The 12,484-nt window shown below is 34.2% G+C and overlaps 1 long non-coding RNA gene across 1 annotated transcript; it reads right to left on the reverse strand.

Moving 5' to 3' along the window:
* Positions 1–11,708: 11,708 nt before the first annotated feature.
* LOC148780452 (uncharacterized) lies at positions 11,709–12,190 on the reverse strand. The gene is made up of 2 exons (XR_016041734.1): positions 12,030–12,190; positions 11,709–11,913 (listed from the first exon to the last, which is right to left on the reverse strand). It is a non-coding gene; the product is annotated as an uncharacterized LOC148780452 (long non-coding RNA).
* Positions 12,191–12,484: the final 294 nt, after the last annotated feature.

Genomic DNA, 12,484 nt, shown 5'->3' on the forward strand with positions numbered 1-12,484 from the left:
AGTGATATCTAGGAAACGAATTTGCCTTAAAAATCGTTGAGACTCACTTTACCGGAAAAATATTTCTAGAATTTAGAAACCGTTAGATTATGACTTGGGTGAGTCGGAGTAACTCGACCAAGTTTTTAAAAATACAAAATAAAGTGAAAAAGGTTAATAAATATAATATAGCCTTCGGCCAATGACAAACGGTGTGTTGGTTTGCATCTTCTCTTATACTGCATGTTTGTGAGAGAGTATTGAGTTCGATCCCTCATCTGGCACTTCTTTCTAAACTCCCGAAAGAAAGAAAAGAAAGGTAAGACCTTGGTAGAATTCAAACCCCTACTATAGTGCAAAATGAACATGCGTACTACCCGACATACCCTTTAGGTGTGTTTAAATAGGAAATGATATATTAATTTTACGGCGGACTGAAAAACTCGCCTCACCCATTGGGCAAGGTCGAATAAATCGGCCTTAAGTGGACTCGGCCATACCCTTTAGGTGTGTTTAAATAGGAAATGATACATTAATTCTACGGCGGACTGAAAACTCGCCTTACCCATTGGGCAAGGTCGAATAAATCGGCCTTAAGTGGACTCGGCCATGTCTAGATACACTGGTTTTGGCTATGGAATTATTCTTATCGGGAAAATTATATGCAACTGCAAATTGAACCCTACAAATTCGGGTTAAATTTCAGGCCAATGCTTTATCACTTTGATGGAAGATCATGAACCTAAACTAAAAGCCTAAAGACTCAGGACAATTAGAAACCCTCATGTAGGGCACAATTTTAAAGGTACCACTTACGAACTGGGTGTCTATTGCTAGATCATATAGCATATGGAATTGTGTGTGCCTTGTCAGTTTTTATTGGCACAAAACAATCATAAAACAAATTTGAAAACAGATACAGAAAAAGAGAGATCATTCACACATAGAAATCAATTATAAGCAAGAAGAGAGAGATAAAGAGCTATCAATTAAAATTATAATGACAAATAATTACAGCCAAAGTTTCTTCATAAATTATACTCAAATGGAAAATAAAAAAACAATCAACTCAAAAATTGTGCAGTCCCTCACCAACCCAAACCATGTTGAGAATCATATTACACGAGTCTAACCATTGAAATACTTTTATTATTATGGAATATAAACTCAGTAGGAGTGTGGTCCTTTGAGGACCATATTAAGCGAATGATATTTGCTTATACCGGACTGTGTTTATCGATCTAGACAAGTATAGAAAAAAAAAATTGGTTGGGATAACTTGCGGAGAAAGTTTAGCCTTGAGAGTTATTTATAATTTTCCCATTTTTCAGTATTTGTTTGACTCCTTGACTTCCTTCACCCAAACGTGATATGCCGAGCTCAAACGCGAAAGGCCTACAGAGGACACCCTAAAATGTTACCATTAAGGGGAGGCCTTTATCCCAAATGGCAAAAGCACCGACAAAATTTAAGCAATTGACCGTTCATATGTGTTTACCAAAAAAAAGTTTAAAAAGGGAAAATTCTTGAAAACCTTTTTTTTGGACAAATGTTAACAAATTTTATGTTAATGGAAGCGCTATAAAAAGGATAAAATTCTTGAAAACTTCATAAATAAAATTCATTAAGGATGAGGAAATGAAATTTCGAGCTTGGGCTCGATTTGTTAAGATGTTAGTACTATGCATAACTATCCAGAATAATGGGAGATAAAGAAAGGGTAACATCGTTTGTAGTTTTATTTTATTAAATAAAATCAAATTTTATATGCAGTGCCAACGATGTATAAGAAATGTAATTGCTATTCTCAATTGTTCGATCCGAATGGACAGATGAGAAAACTTTAGTCATATTGTCACGAGTTGGCATTGAGTAACAGATTTTCATTCGATGGCTCTGTTAGAGAAATTTGCCCCCGGTCCGATCTTTTGTCATCGGACCGTTTGGTAACATCAATTGCCTATTTAGGTTTCATTATTTGAAAGTTTAAGGCAGTTCAATCTTTCTAATATCGAAACGCATTCCGATCACATTTTTCGAAGGTTTACAGCGGTCCCATGTTTCTAAAATCAGACCACATTTAAACCTCATTTTGTGAAGGTTCGAGGCGTTTGGACCGCTTCAATTTTGGAAAGCTTAAAGCAGTCCGAGGTGTATAACATGGAAATAAAATAAAAAAGAAAAAGTTTATCTGAGGTTTCATCCTTAAAATGTAGAAATAAGAATGCACCTAAAAAATTTATGGGAAAAGATTGTTTTAATATTGAAAAACTCTCTAGTTGATCATCTCAACATAGTGATGTATGAATATGACAAAAAAACAGATTTTGAGTCCCTGAAATAGCATCTTACAACACATTATCTAGACCGTTCATTTTCAAGATTTTCATGTGTCTATAGATCTACTTGATTTTAGCTATTTTTGGAACTTATAATTTTCTAATTAGATATGAAAATAGATTTTTAGATAATCCTAATAATTTCTTACACCAAAATTACATGTTATGATAAAATTTGAAAGTGCATCTTAATTGGATTGTTTAAAGTTGCAAACTTATATAAACCACACCCAAATAGAATATAAGGGGATAAGGACCTCTGCATAAATGTCGCATTTTTTTTTTTGACTAACATGAATGAGAACAGTTGAGAATTAGAAAGATGAGCAGTCAAATAATTATGTCCATATATTTCGGAAAAAGCGTGTAGCTTCTTCCCAGCCTACTGGACAAGATATCACGTTATGGGATAAATTAAAGAGTGATAGAAAGGATAAAGTGACAGAGAGAATAGAGTTCAAGAAAATAGTAATGACAAAAAGAATCAGAATATCATCTTCGAACAAACAGGTATTCTCCAGTGACACACTCAAGACACAGACAGCGGCTCACTTTATTAAACGACCATCACATTACATTACATTCATAGAGACCGCTGAGGACACAGACTCTGAGACCACCTTCTGTCAGCAAGAAACTGAGCACGAACATGAAGGAAAGCCAATGAAGCAATTCAACGCCACTTAAAACCCGACAAATAAGAAACATAGAAAATCTACACAAAGGCACACACATTATTGTAGAATCAATATAAAGTAGTGGTTGCAAGGTGGTAATGACCATCAAATGCAGTCTGTAATGGCTCACTTTGGAGGCGGTGGATGGTTCACAGGAGCAGTTTTGGGGGGTGGTGCATGGTTCACAGGAGCAGTCTTGGGGGGTGGTGCATGATGCACAGGAGCAGTTTTAGGGGGCGGTGCATGGTGCAAAGGAGAGGTTTTGGGCGGTGGTGCATGGTGTTCCGGAGCGATTTTGATCGAATGAGGGGGTGGAGCATGGTTGAAAGCGGATTTGGGTGGTGGAAAATGAGGGTGGTGGTGGTGGTGGCGATGGTGGTGGTGAGACGGGGGTGGCGCATGGTGGAGCACCTCTGCGGCAGACACTGGGACTATTTCTCTCACTAGAAGAGCTAGAGAGAGAAAAAGAAAAGCAATTGAAGAAGCAGCAAACCCCATGTCTGATTTTTGTGGATTTCTCTATTCTTCTCTGGGTTTGAGCCATGTATTTATAACGGGCAGCTTTTAAGTCTTCGATTGTAAAACCTCCCCTGATAAGGGCTTTCCGCTGATTTCGGGGCTGAGAAGAACCCTCCCTAGTTGAAGCAATGTATGGTTGTTTAGAGAACGTGAAATCCAGTAAAGCATGGGACTATTCAATTGTTTACACCTAAGAAATGCTGGCTAGGGTTTCGGCCATCATAAAACCTGTGCACTTTGGGAGAATTAAAGAAGTGCGAGAGATGAAAGGGAACAAGACTAATTAAAATTAATGGGAAAAGTTTAGATAGAACCCCGGTTCTAAACAATCAAATTTGTGCTTTCTCCAAAAATTTCACTAGAAGAGGTTGGTTTGACGCTCTAATATCTTCGAATAGACCAGACATCAAGATGCATGGACATGAAAAAAAAATGGATTTCATGTTTTGAAAATAGTGTATTTTGTATCACGTTTTAGACCATCAATTTCTAAGATTTTTAAGTTTTCATAGATATGTCGATCTATACTATTTTTTAAGTTTTAAATTTATAAATAAATATAAAAATATATTTTAAGGCTATCACAAAGATTTTCAATATTAAAACCACATTTCTCGATACTATTTCAATGTAGGCTTTAATTTGATTGTTTAGAGCCTAGGCTCTATACAAACCGCACCCAAAATTACTTGGGTAAATTTTATAGCAAATTACTTAGGACAATATTGAGGGGTAAATTACAAATTGAGGTCTCATTTCTTCCGAATTACGAAGACCAACCCCTCCACCTAATTGAATTTTTTTCTAAGTTGCCTCTATATTCGACAATTCCAACACCGGACAGAAGGAGGGCCCATTTTTTATTTTTTGAATGAGCGGATAGCTCCCGTCCTTAAAAGTTGCTCGAGAAGGGTGATAATTCAGTAACTTGGATGAAAGGGAAATGGAGGTAGAGAGAGTGTGCAGATGTCGGATGAGCAAATCGCATCCATCCACAAGAGAAACTCCAAAAGCCTCAATCCAATGAAAACCTCAAAAAATCAAACACCCTCTTTGAATTTTATTTCAATACTGTTCTTGTTCGCTGTCTTTTATTTCAACTAGTGATATGCACGTGTGCTAAAATATTAAACTGAGATATTTGCTTATAGAGAGTTATATAAAGAGAGAATTTGTTGATTCAACTTCACGTACGGCCTTCTATTAGATAATAATGTTTTATATTCTAATTATATTATTTTGTAACCCACTTTAAAACTATTATTAATCATATTAGTAAATTTGTTATTTACTGTTAAGTAAATATTATTTTAGATAATTAGAAAAACGTTACATCGTATAAACTTCAAAATATGAATGCAATTGTATTAATGACTTGCATTTTGAAGTTATTTTTTTCTTAAAAATAATTTCAATTACATTAATTACATATCTAGTTTGTATTTATAGTTAATTCATACCTTGTTTCCCTTTTTTATTATATGCAATTATATCATTCACTAATATAAATGAAATTATTTTTATGTATATTAATAAATATATTATTTAGTTATAAGTAAGCATTATTTTTAAAATTGGAGAAATTGAAAAAGTAAAAAAGAAAAACATAACAGGAAGAATTTTTTATTTTTAAAATTTTTGGTTAATTACTTTTGTGATATAGCTTCTCTTTTTTCTTATTTTTAGTTATACTATCTTTTAGAATAATTTAAAATAGAGAAACTATCTGAATATCCCCTAGTTTTAGATTTTATTTCTTAATAAAACCAAGGTTTAGAAAAATATCTTCCAACCCCCTGGCCACTTTAAACCTATTTTTTAACCTAAACAAATGTGAGAAAGACAAGCACTTTCTATACCCAATCCCTTTCTTTTTTTTCATTTATATACCCCAAACTTCTCTCTTTCTGTCCCTTGTCGTGTGTTTTTCTCTCTAGTCTTGTACTTATCCAAACACCTCTCTCTTCTTGTATTTATCGAAACACCTTTCTCTCTCTCCTCGTGGCTCTCACCACCCAGCATTTCTCTCTTTCCGTATTTATCCAAATATTTCTCTCTCCTTGTGTTTATCCGAATACATCTCTCTCTCTTCCGGTAACCACTCACCACCAAACACCTCTCTCTCTTTTCTTGTGTTTATTCAAACACCTCTCTTTCGCTTCGTATACTTAATGTGTATTTAGGAAGAGAGAATGTGAGGAGAGAAATTGGAAAGGTGGTAAAAGAGAGAGCAGGAGAAGAGAGAGTAAGGGGTTAGAGTTGGAAAGACGGAGAAAGAGAGAGTAAGGGGTTAGAGTTGGAAAGACGGAGAAAGAGAGAGGAGTGCGGGGAGAGAGAAGAGAGAGAACTATGAGAGGATGGCTTTTAGAAAAGATATATCTTTTTAGATTTGTTTGACCTAAAAAAAAAAAGTTATTAATGATTTTTCCAAGTGTTTTGGAAATTGACTCGGGTAAGGACCTCACCATTGGCCCGAGCAGCGTTACTCGGGCGAGTCTGTGTAGAGTCACCCAATTCATGCCCTGTATCATCTATGCTTGAAAAAATTAGATAAAAAAAAGAAAAAAAATAGAAAATTTCAGATTAATAGAAAAGATGAAATTTTTCTCAAAAAAAGATATTCATTGGCACCAAAAATTATGGGATATGAAAAAATACTTTTTTTTCTCAATAAAACACGATCTTTGAAGCCAAAAATATCATTTTACAACCATTAATCAAACAATCATGAGGTTATTGAAGAGGGTTGAATCACGATCAAATGGAGCCAAACTGATACTGGCACAAAAATGAGCGACAAATTGTGAGCATAGCAGATGGATTAGGGTTTGTTTTGAAGAACTGTTTTCCCACTAAAATCTAGATTTTTTAACCATATCTCTCGATATCTGGCCTTTTATCCTACAAATACATGTACGCATCTTGTACATAGTTGAATCAAGGAAAAATCGCACCAAATTTCAATGGATTTGAATGAAAAATGAGAGGGAAAAATCGCACCAAATTTCAATGGATTTGAATGAAAAATGAGAGAGAAATGCACGTTTAGGTGGATTGGTTCAAAACACATTTATTTTTCACCAAAAATCAATGAATGAATCCTCAAATCATAAGTTTTGATCCAAATCGATTGAAGATAGATGGATTTGAATGAAGAAAAGGGAATAATATTGGATTATAAGTGAAAATTTTGATAACTTTTTATCATAATCTTTTATGAAAATACCACCATTGTACACTAGACTCAAGCTTAACTCACCTTGCCCATAGGACGTGGCCAGTGTGGCCGAGTAACTCGGCCGTATCCGAGTCGAATTGGCCGAGTCCAGAAATGCTGGTATTTCAATTGTGAAGGCAGGACTGCATCGTTAATATGTTATGTCCATATCTACCCCCAAAATGCATAACAGAGGTACCCCCAAAATGCATAACAGAGGTACAAGTTGCAAACAAAAGAGATGCATAAAAAAACACGAATAACGCAATACCATCACAGGTAATGTCATTCCCATATTGCATTAGCAATTTCATCAAGTAATTCTATAGTAACATCATCCTTGCACATCATCCTTTCTCTGATAACTTATCTTGCACCATTCGATCAACACGTTCTAATGCGGTGTTTAAAACCTCTTAACTCCTCATCACTGACAACACCTCTAGTCATCCTGATATAGATATAGATATGCAATACACATATTGCAATGACGATCTTGACAATATACCTATTGCATAACAATCAATCATTCAAATAAACGTGACGATCTTGACAATATACCTATTGCATAACAATCAATCATTCAAATAAACGTGACGATCTTGACAATATACCTATTGCATAACAATCAATCATTCAAATAAACGTGATGGCCAACCCAGCCTGATTATTGTAAAATTCCATCCACCCTTCTTGAAAACCTCACTTTTTCAGCCTCCAAGTTCGAAAACATCGCAAAACATTTGGTGATAACCATTCAAGGGAAAAGTTTATATAAGGTTACAACCTTAAAAATGTAGAATCACATATGCATCTCAAAAATCTATCGAAAGGCTGTTTTAAGGTTGAAAAAACCTCTAATTGATCATCTCAACATCGAGATGTATGAATATTAAAAAAAAAAAGCTTTTGAGTCCCAGTGCATCTTGCAACATATTATCTAGACCGTTCATTTTCAAGATTTTCATATGTTTATAGATCTACTTGATTTTAATCATGTTTGGAGTTTAAAATTTTTGAATTAGATATGAAAATAGTTTTTAAGATAATCCTAAAAAACATTTACAACAAAATTACATGTTATGATAAAATTTGGAGGGGAGCCTTAATTTTTACAACAAAATATATGCTCAAAGAACCAATACACGCTACATGTAAGAAACACAATATATTAAATCACAATAGATAGTTACTTATCCAACAACAAAAAACAAATAGAAAAAAGAAGACAAAAAAAAAATAAAAAAAAAATATATATATATATATATATATATATATATATATATATATCCAATGCAACGATTGTATCATAGTATAATGGCAACAACACTTCTAAAAACCATGTTTGTGGTATTTGTATGACCTCAAATTTTGCACACATTCTCTTCATCTCAATAATCAATCCCCCAACAAAAAAAAAGTTCAATTTGAACCCTAGATGTGGTCATAATGAGTCCCCTCCAAAAACGAATCTAGACTATTCATTTTGTGAATTTCAAAATCTTATCCTTTATAAACTCAAAATCATTTTTTTCTTTTTTTAAAATTGTTCATCTAATGATAATAAAACCATCCAAAAAAATTGGAAATGAAAACATCCTTTTAAGGCCTAGATTTAAGCATCTCACCAAAACGAACGGCCTATATTAAATGGGCTAAAATACTTCCTAGGTTGTGTTTTCAATTTTTTATTTTTTAGTGATTGTTCATTAGAATGAAAAGAGTGTATATTTCAAATTTTGGATCAAACAAATGGCCATAAGATGGGTTTTAAAGGTTGTTGCATCATATTACTAAACAATGGTTGCATGAAATCATTGCCCATATATATATATATATATATATATATATATATATATATATATATATATATAAAGATTAGCCAACTAGCTCATAAGAACATATGAGCCCAACGGCTCAGATTGAATATGGGCCGATCTGACGGTCATGACCTCATTTCGTGTTTGAATTTTTATTTTTTTATACAAATCCAAATAACTTAAAATTTTAGGTGTCCATTCTTTGCATCATGATGCACCTAATTAAAAATATTTAAAAAATAATTTGTAATAAATAAATTGACCAAAATACCTCCAAAACTTTTCAAGGGTATTTTGGTCAATTTATTTTTTGTAAATTATTTTTTTATATATTTGTATTAAATTCTACTATTTTTGAAGTACACACCTAAAATTTCAAGTTACTTAGATTTGTAGAAAAAACTTAAAATTAAAATACGAAATGAGGTCGTGACCGTCAGATCGATCCAGATTGAATTTGGGTTGTTGGACTCATATGAACTCAAATGTTCATATGAGCTAGTGGGCTAATCTCAGAGTTAAAAGATGTTTATCAAGGAGTTAACTTGGTTAAGAAGTTTAATAAACCAATTATGATAGAGGGGGATTCAATGAATGTAATAAAATGGCTTAAGAAAGAGATGGAATATCCCTGGTCTCTTCATGAATTGGTTAAGGAAAGTAGGCACAAGAGGGACTTTTGTTCTATGTTTTGGGTCTTCTTACTCAAATCTGTTGTAATTGGGGTTGATTGAGTAATGAAATGTCATTGTTTCTCAAAAAAAAGGAAAAAGGTAAAAGGGATATGGTTTTGACAAAATATGTGCGTCTCTTATGCATTAGATTTAGACATCCACCTTAGATATAGACATGACAAAAGGTGTCTCCACCAAAGTGGATGGTGGGAGAAAATTTAAAAAAATATTATTCTTCTTTTCAAAAAAAAAAACGTCTAAGATTGATCATCACCACAAGAGACTAGCAAAGGGATTTTAGAGGGCAAAACCACATGGGTCGACTGACTCACCAAATACTTTTCTGAGACTGGCTTACCAAACACTTTTCCTAACGTGTCTTTAATCCCTCGGTGCTAAAAAAAATGGGAAAAAAAACTGAGAACTTTATAATTATAATCCCACACGATTTTTACATTAGAGCAAACCTTACTGCCCTTATTGTAAACCCATGTAGATAAATCACAGAAATACAAGTCCATATCAAAGCTTCGTATTCCTTGTGCTTTTATTTTCCATGGTTAAAGTTGAAAAATAATAATAATAAAAAAAGAAAATAAAATAAAAAACTTTGCTTTTATTTCCCCAACTCCCAAGTCCACCGCGTAAGGTACAAATACTACTGCACAAATTGGCGCCACTCCCATTCTTTATAGAAGTGCATTTCAGTTTAGAAGTTAGTTTCTGGTAAAAAGTAAAGGTGCTGAGGTGGTTATTGAGGAGAAGCACAATCTGGACTAAACAATCTTATGGGATTTTGGCTCTCATAGAGACGAGTCCTAATCAATGTTTGAAAGAACGTCGATTTGGATTGAAACTGGCTAATCTAGATTGACAATTGTCTGGGACGAACGGATTCCCATGAGAGCTACAAAACCAGCTAGATCCCCGTTGACACATCTCGTTTTTTCAAAGAACAGGACCAAAACTAGGTCCACTTTTATTTTTTTGAACTTTTTTAAAATTTTTAATGCTCGGTTCCGTAGACCGTATCACCAACTGGACCACTGATCCATAGAACCAGATTTACAATTTAGACGAATGATCGTACCTTTCCATTAAGAAAAAAGGGCAAAGAATATGTTAGTATAGGCTGCATACATATAAGGAAAATGGTTTGATAGCGCTGCAGCCTAAGTAAATCCTCACCTCATAACTCATCAAAATTTGGAAGTCAAGCATGGAAAAACCTTTACAGTGATCATCTTGACTTGAATACTATGGTTTTGAAAAAAAAAAAAATTTTCAAACTCTAAAAACGGTGTATATTGTAAAAAACTATCTAGACCGTCCATTTTGCTTTAAAAATAATGCTCAAAGATCCACGAGTTATTTACTTTTCTTTTAGTTTCAAATTTTATTGTCGATATTGGAAATTGATTTTAGAGTTGTCGTAGAGAATTTCGTCCCCAAAAGTACTTTCCAAATAAGGAATTGAGGTGTGGCTATATTTTGCTTTCATAAACCCTAAGCCTTATAGAAACCTCATCCTACTTTTAAAGAAAATTTGTAATGCTACCATCTCTTCAAAAGCAGTACGCGAGGATTAGATGGGGTTGGGTTTTGATTCAAGCTTGATCGTCCCTCCCATACTAGATTTGAGTATTCAACAAATGAATGCAGTTTGTGTAACTCCCTTCTTCATGCCCTAAGAATCGCCATGAGAGACAAACTCATTATCATCAACATCATCAGAGCCTTAGGAGAGAAACTCCTACGAGCTTTTCATTTTTTATTTTTTTTATTTTTTTCAAAAAGGTAAGTCCAAGTAAAGTTAAAAACAACTCTTTATTGAGATCACCTTGTCCGAAAGATTACAGAACGCGTAGCTAGGGAATCAACATTCCACACCTAGTACCAAAAACTAGTGCAGAAGAAAAACTGTTAAAAGTAAATTTCAAGGTCCTACTGAAGCTTGCACCAAAGTCTCAAATCTCAATAATCTTCCATTACTGATCCACTCTCTCTCTCTCTCTCTCTCTCTCTCTCTCATGATAGTAGTCTATTGTTCATACCCACCACTCTCTCTCTCTTAATAGTAGGTTCTTAATAATCTCTCTCTCTCTTAATAGTAGGTTGTTAATGCCATCAACACTCTCTTTCTCTGCGCCTCACTGTGTACAGAGAGATCACAGAGTTGATTCATTTCATAATGATGTTCCTAGGAACTAGAAACTGCCTAAGTTGTTATTTCTCCGAGGCCACAAAATGTTATTGAAACCAAATGAAAATTTTTGTTTTCATTTGCAATCGCAATTTCGATTTATCCAAATCCAATTATAACTATTAACATGCCCATGTTGAACTTGGCCGATCTTGAAATAAACTCAAACCATACAAAGAAAATGCCCCTTTTCTTGCATTTTCTCACCCTAAAAAGATGGGTTACAGGCTTTGGCAGCCCGTGCTCAGTGACATGGCTTGTGGATGTTACAAGATCCATAAATTGGATAGAATGAAATCGATTTCCAAAACTCGGTTAAAAAAAGTAAGGCACATAAAATCAGTCAAAATAGTAAAATCAAATGAACACAAAATACATGATGGACACCAGTAGAAGGATGAAACACACCCAAACCTCTACGTTGGCCCTTCAAACTGTGCTTCTCACTCTTGCCCTTCCAACTCTCCCATTCTCTCTATGATCGCCTACAATAAAAAGAAATAGGCCTTAAAAATTGCTTCAGCACTATATTATAAACCAAATTGCTAATCAATTAATTAAAGGTAAAAACCACAAAAGACATGATATTTATTAAGCGTACCCTCGTGCTAGTTTCTTGCAACTCCCCTGCAAGTATAAATTCATCCAGGATAAAGTATACCTGAAAATTTAAAGCTGGTTATTACACATGGGAGTCTCCAACTCTAACTTATGATCGTAAGAACATCTGAATCCCCATTTAAGATACTAGATTTCTACCAATGGAATTGCAGAACACCTTATTATACACTTGTAAGACCAAGAAGAAGCTTAAATTAGCCATATTTCTGCGGGATATATGTGCACACGTGGTAAAATTTGCCTTCATTGGTGTTTCTTACTAAAGACATGGTGGCCCACACATGCCGTGCGTGCACACACACTAAGAAGAGAGAGAGAGATAGAGAGAGAGAGAGAGATTACTATATGATGCAAATCAATTGAACATATCATCGTAAGAAGCATGGTCAATGATTATTCAAGCCCACTGCCTGTCTCATATGCAACAGCCAGAAG

Source organism: Amborella trichopoda, chromosome 9, assembly GCF_054954075.1.
Source record: "Amborella trichopoda isolate Santa Cruz 75 chromosome 9, AtrichopodaSantaCruz75HAP2 v2.0, whole genome shotgun sequence".
Classification (NCBI taxonomy): Eukaryota; Viridiplantae; Streptophyta; class Magnoliopsida; order Amborellales; family Amborellaceae; genus Amborella; species Amborella trichopoda.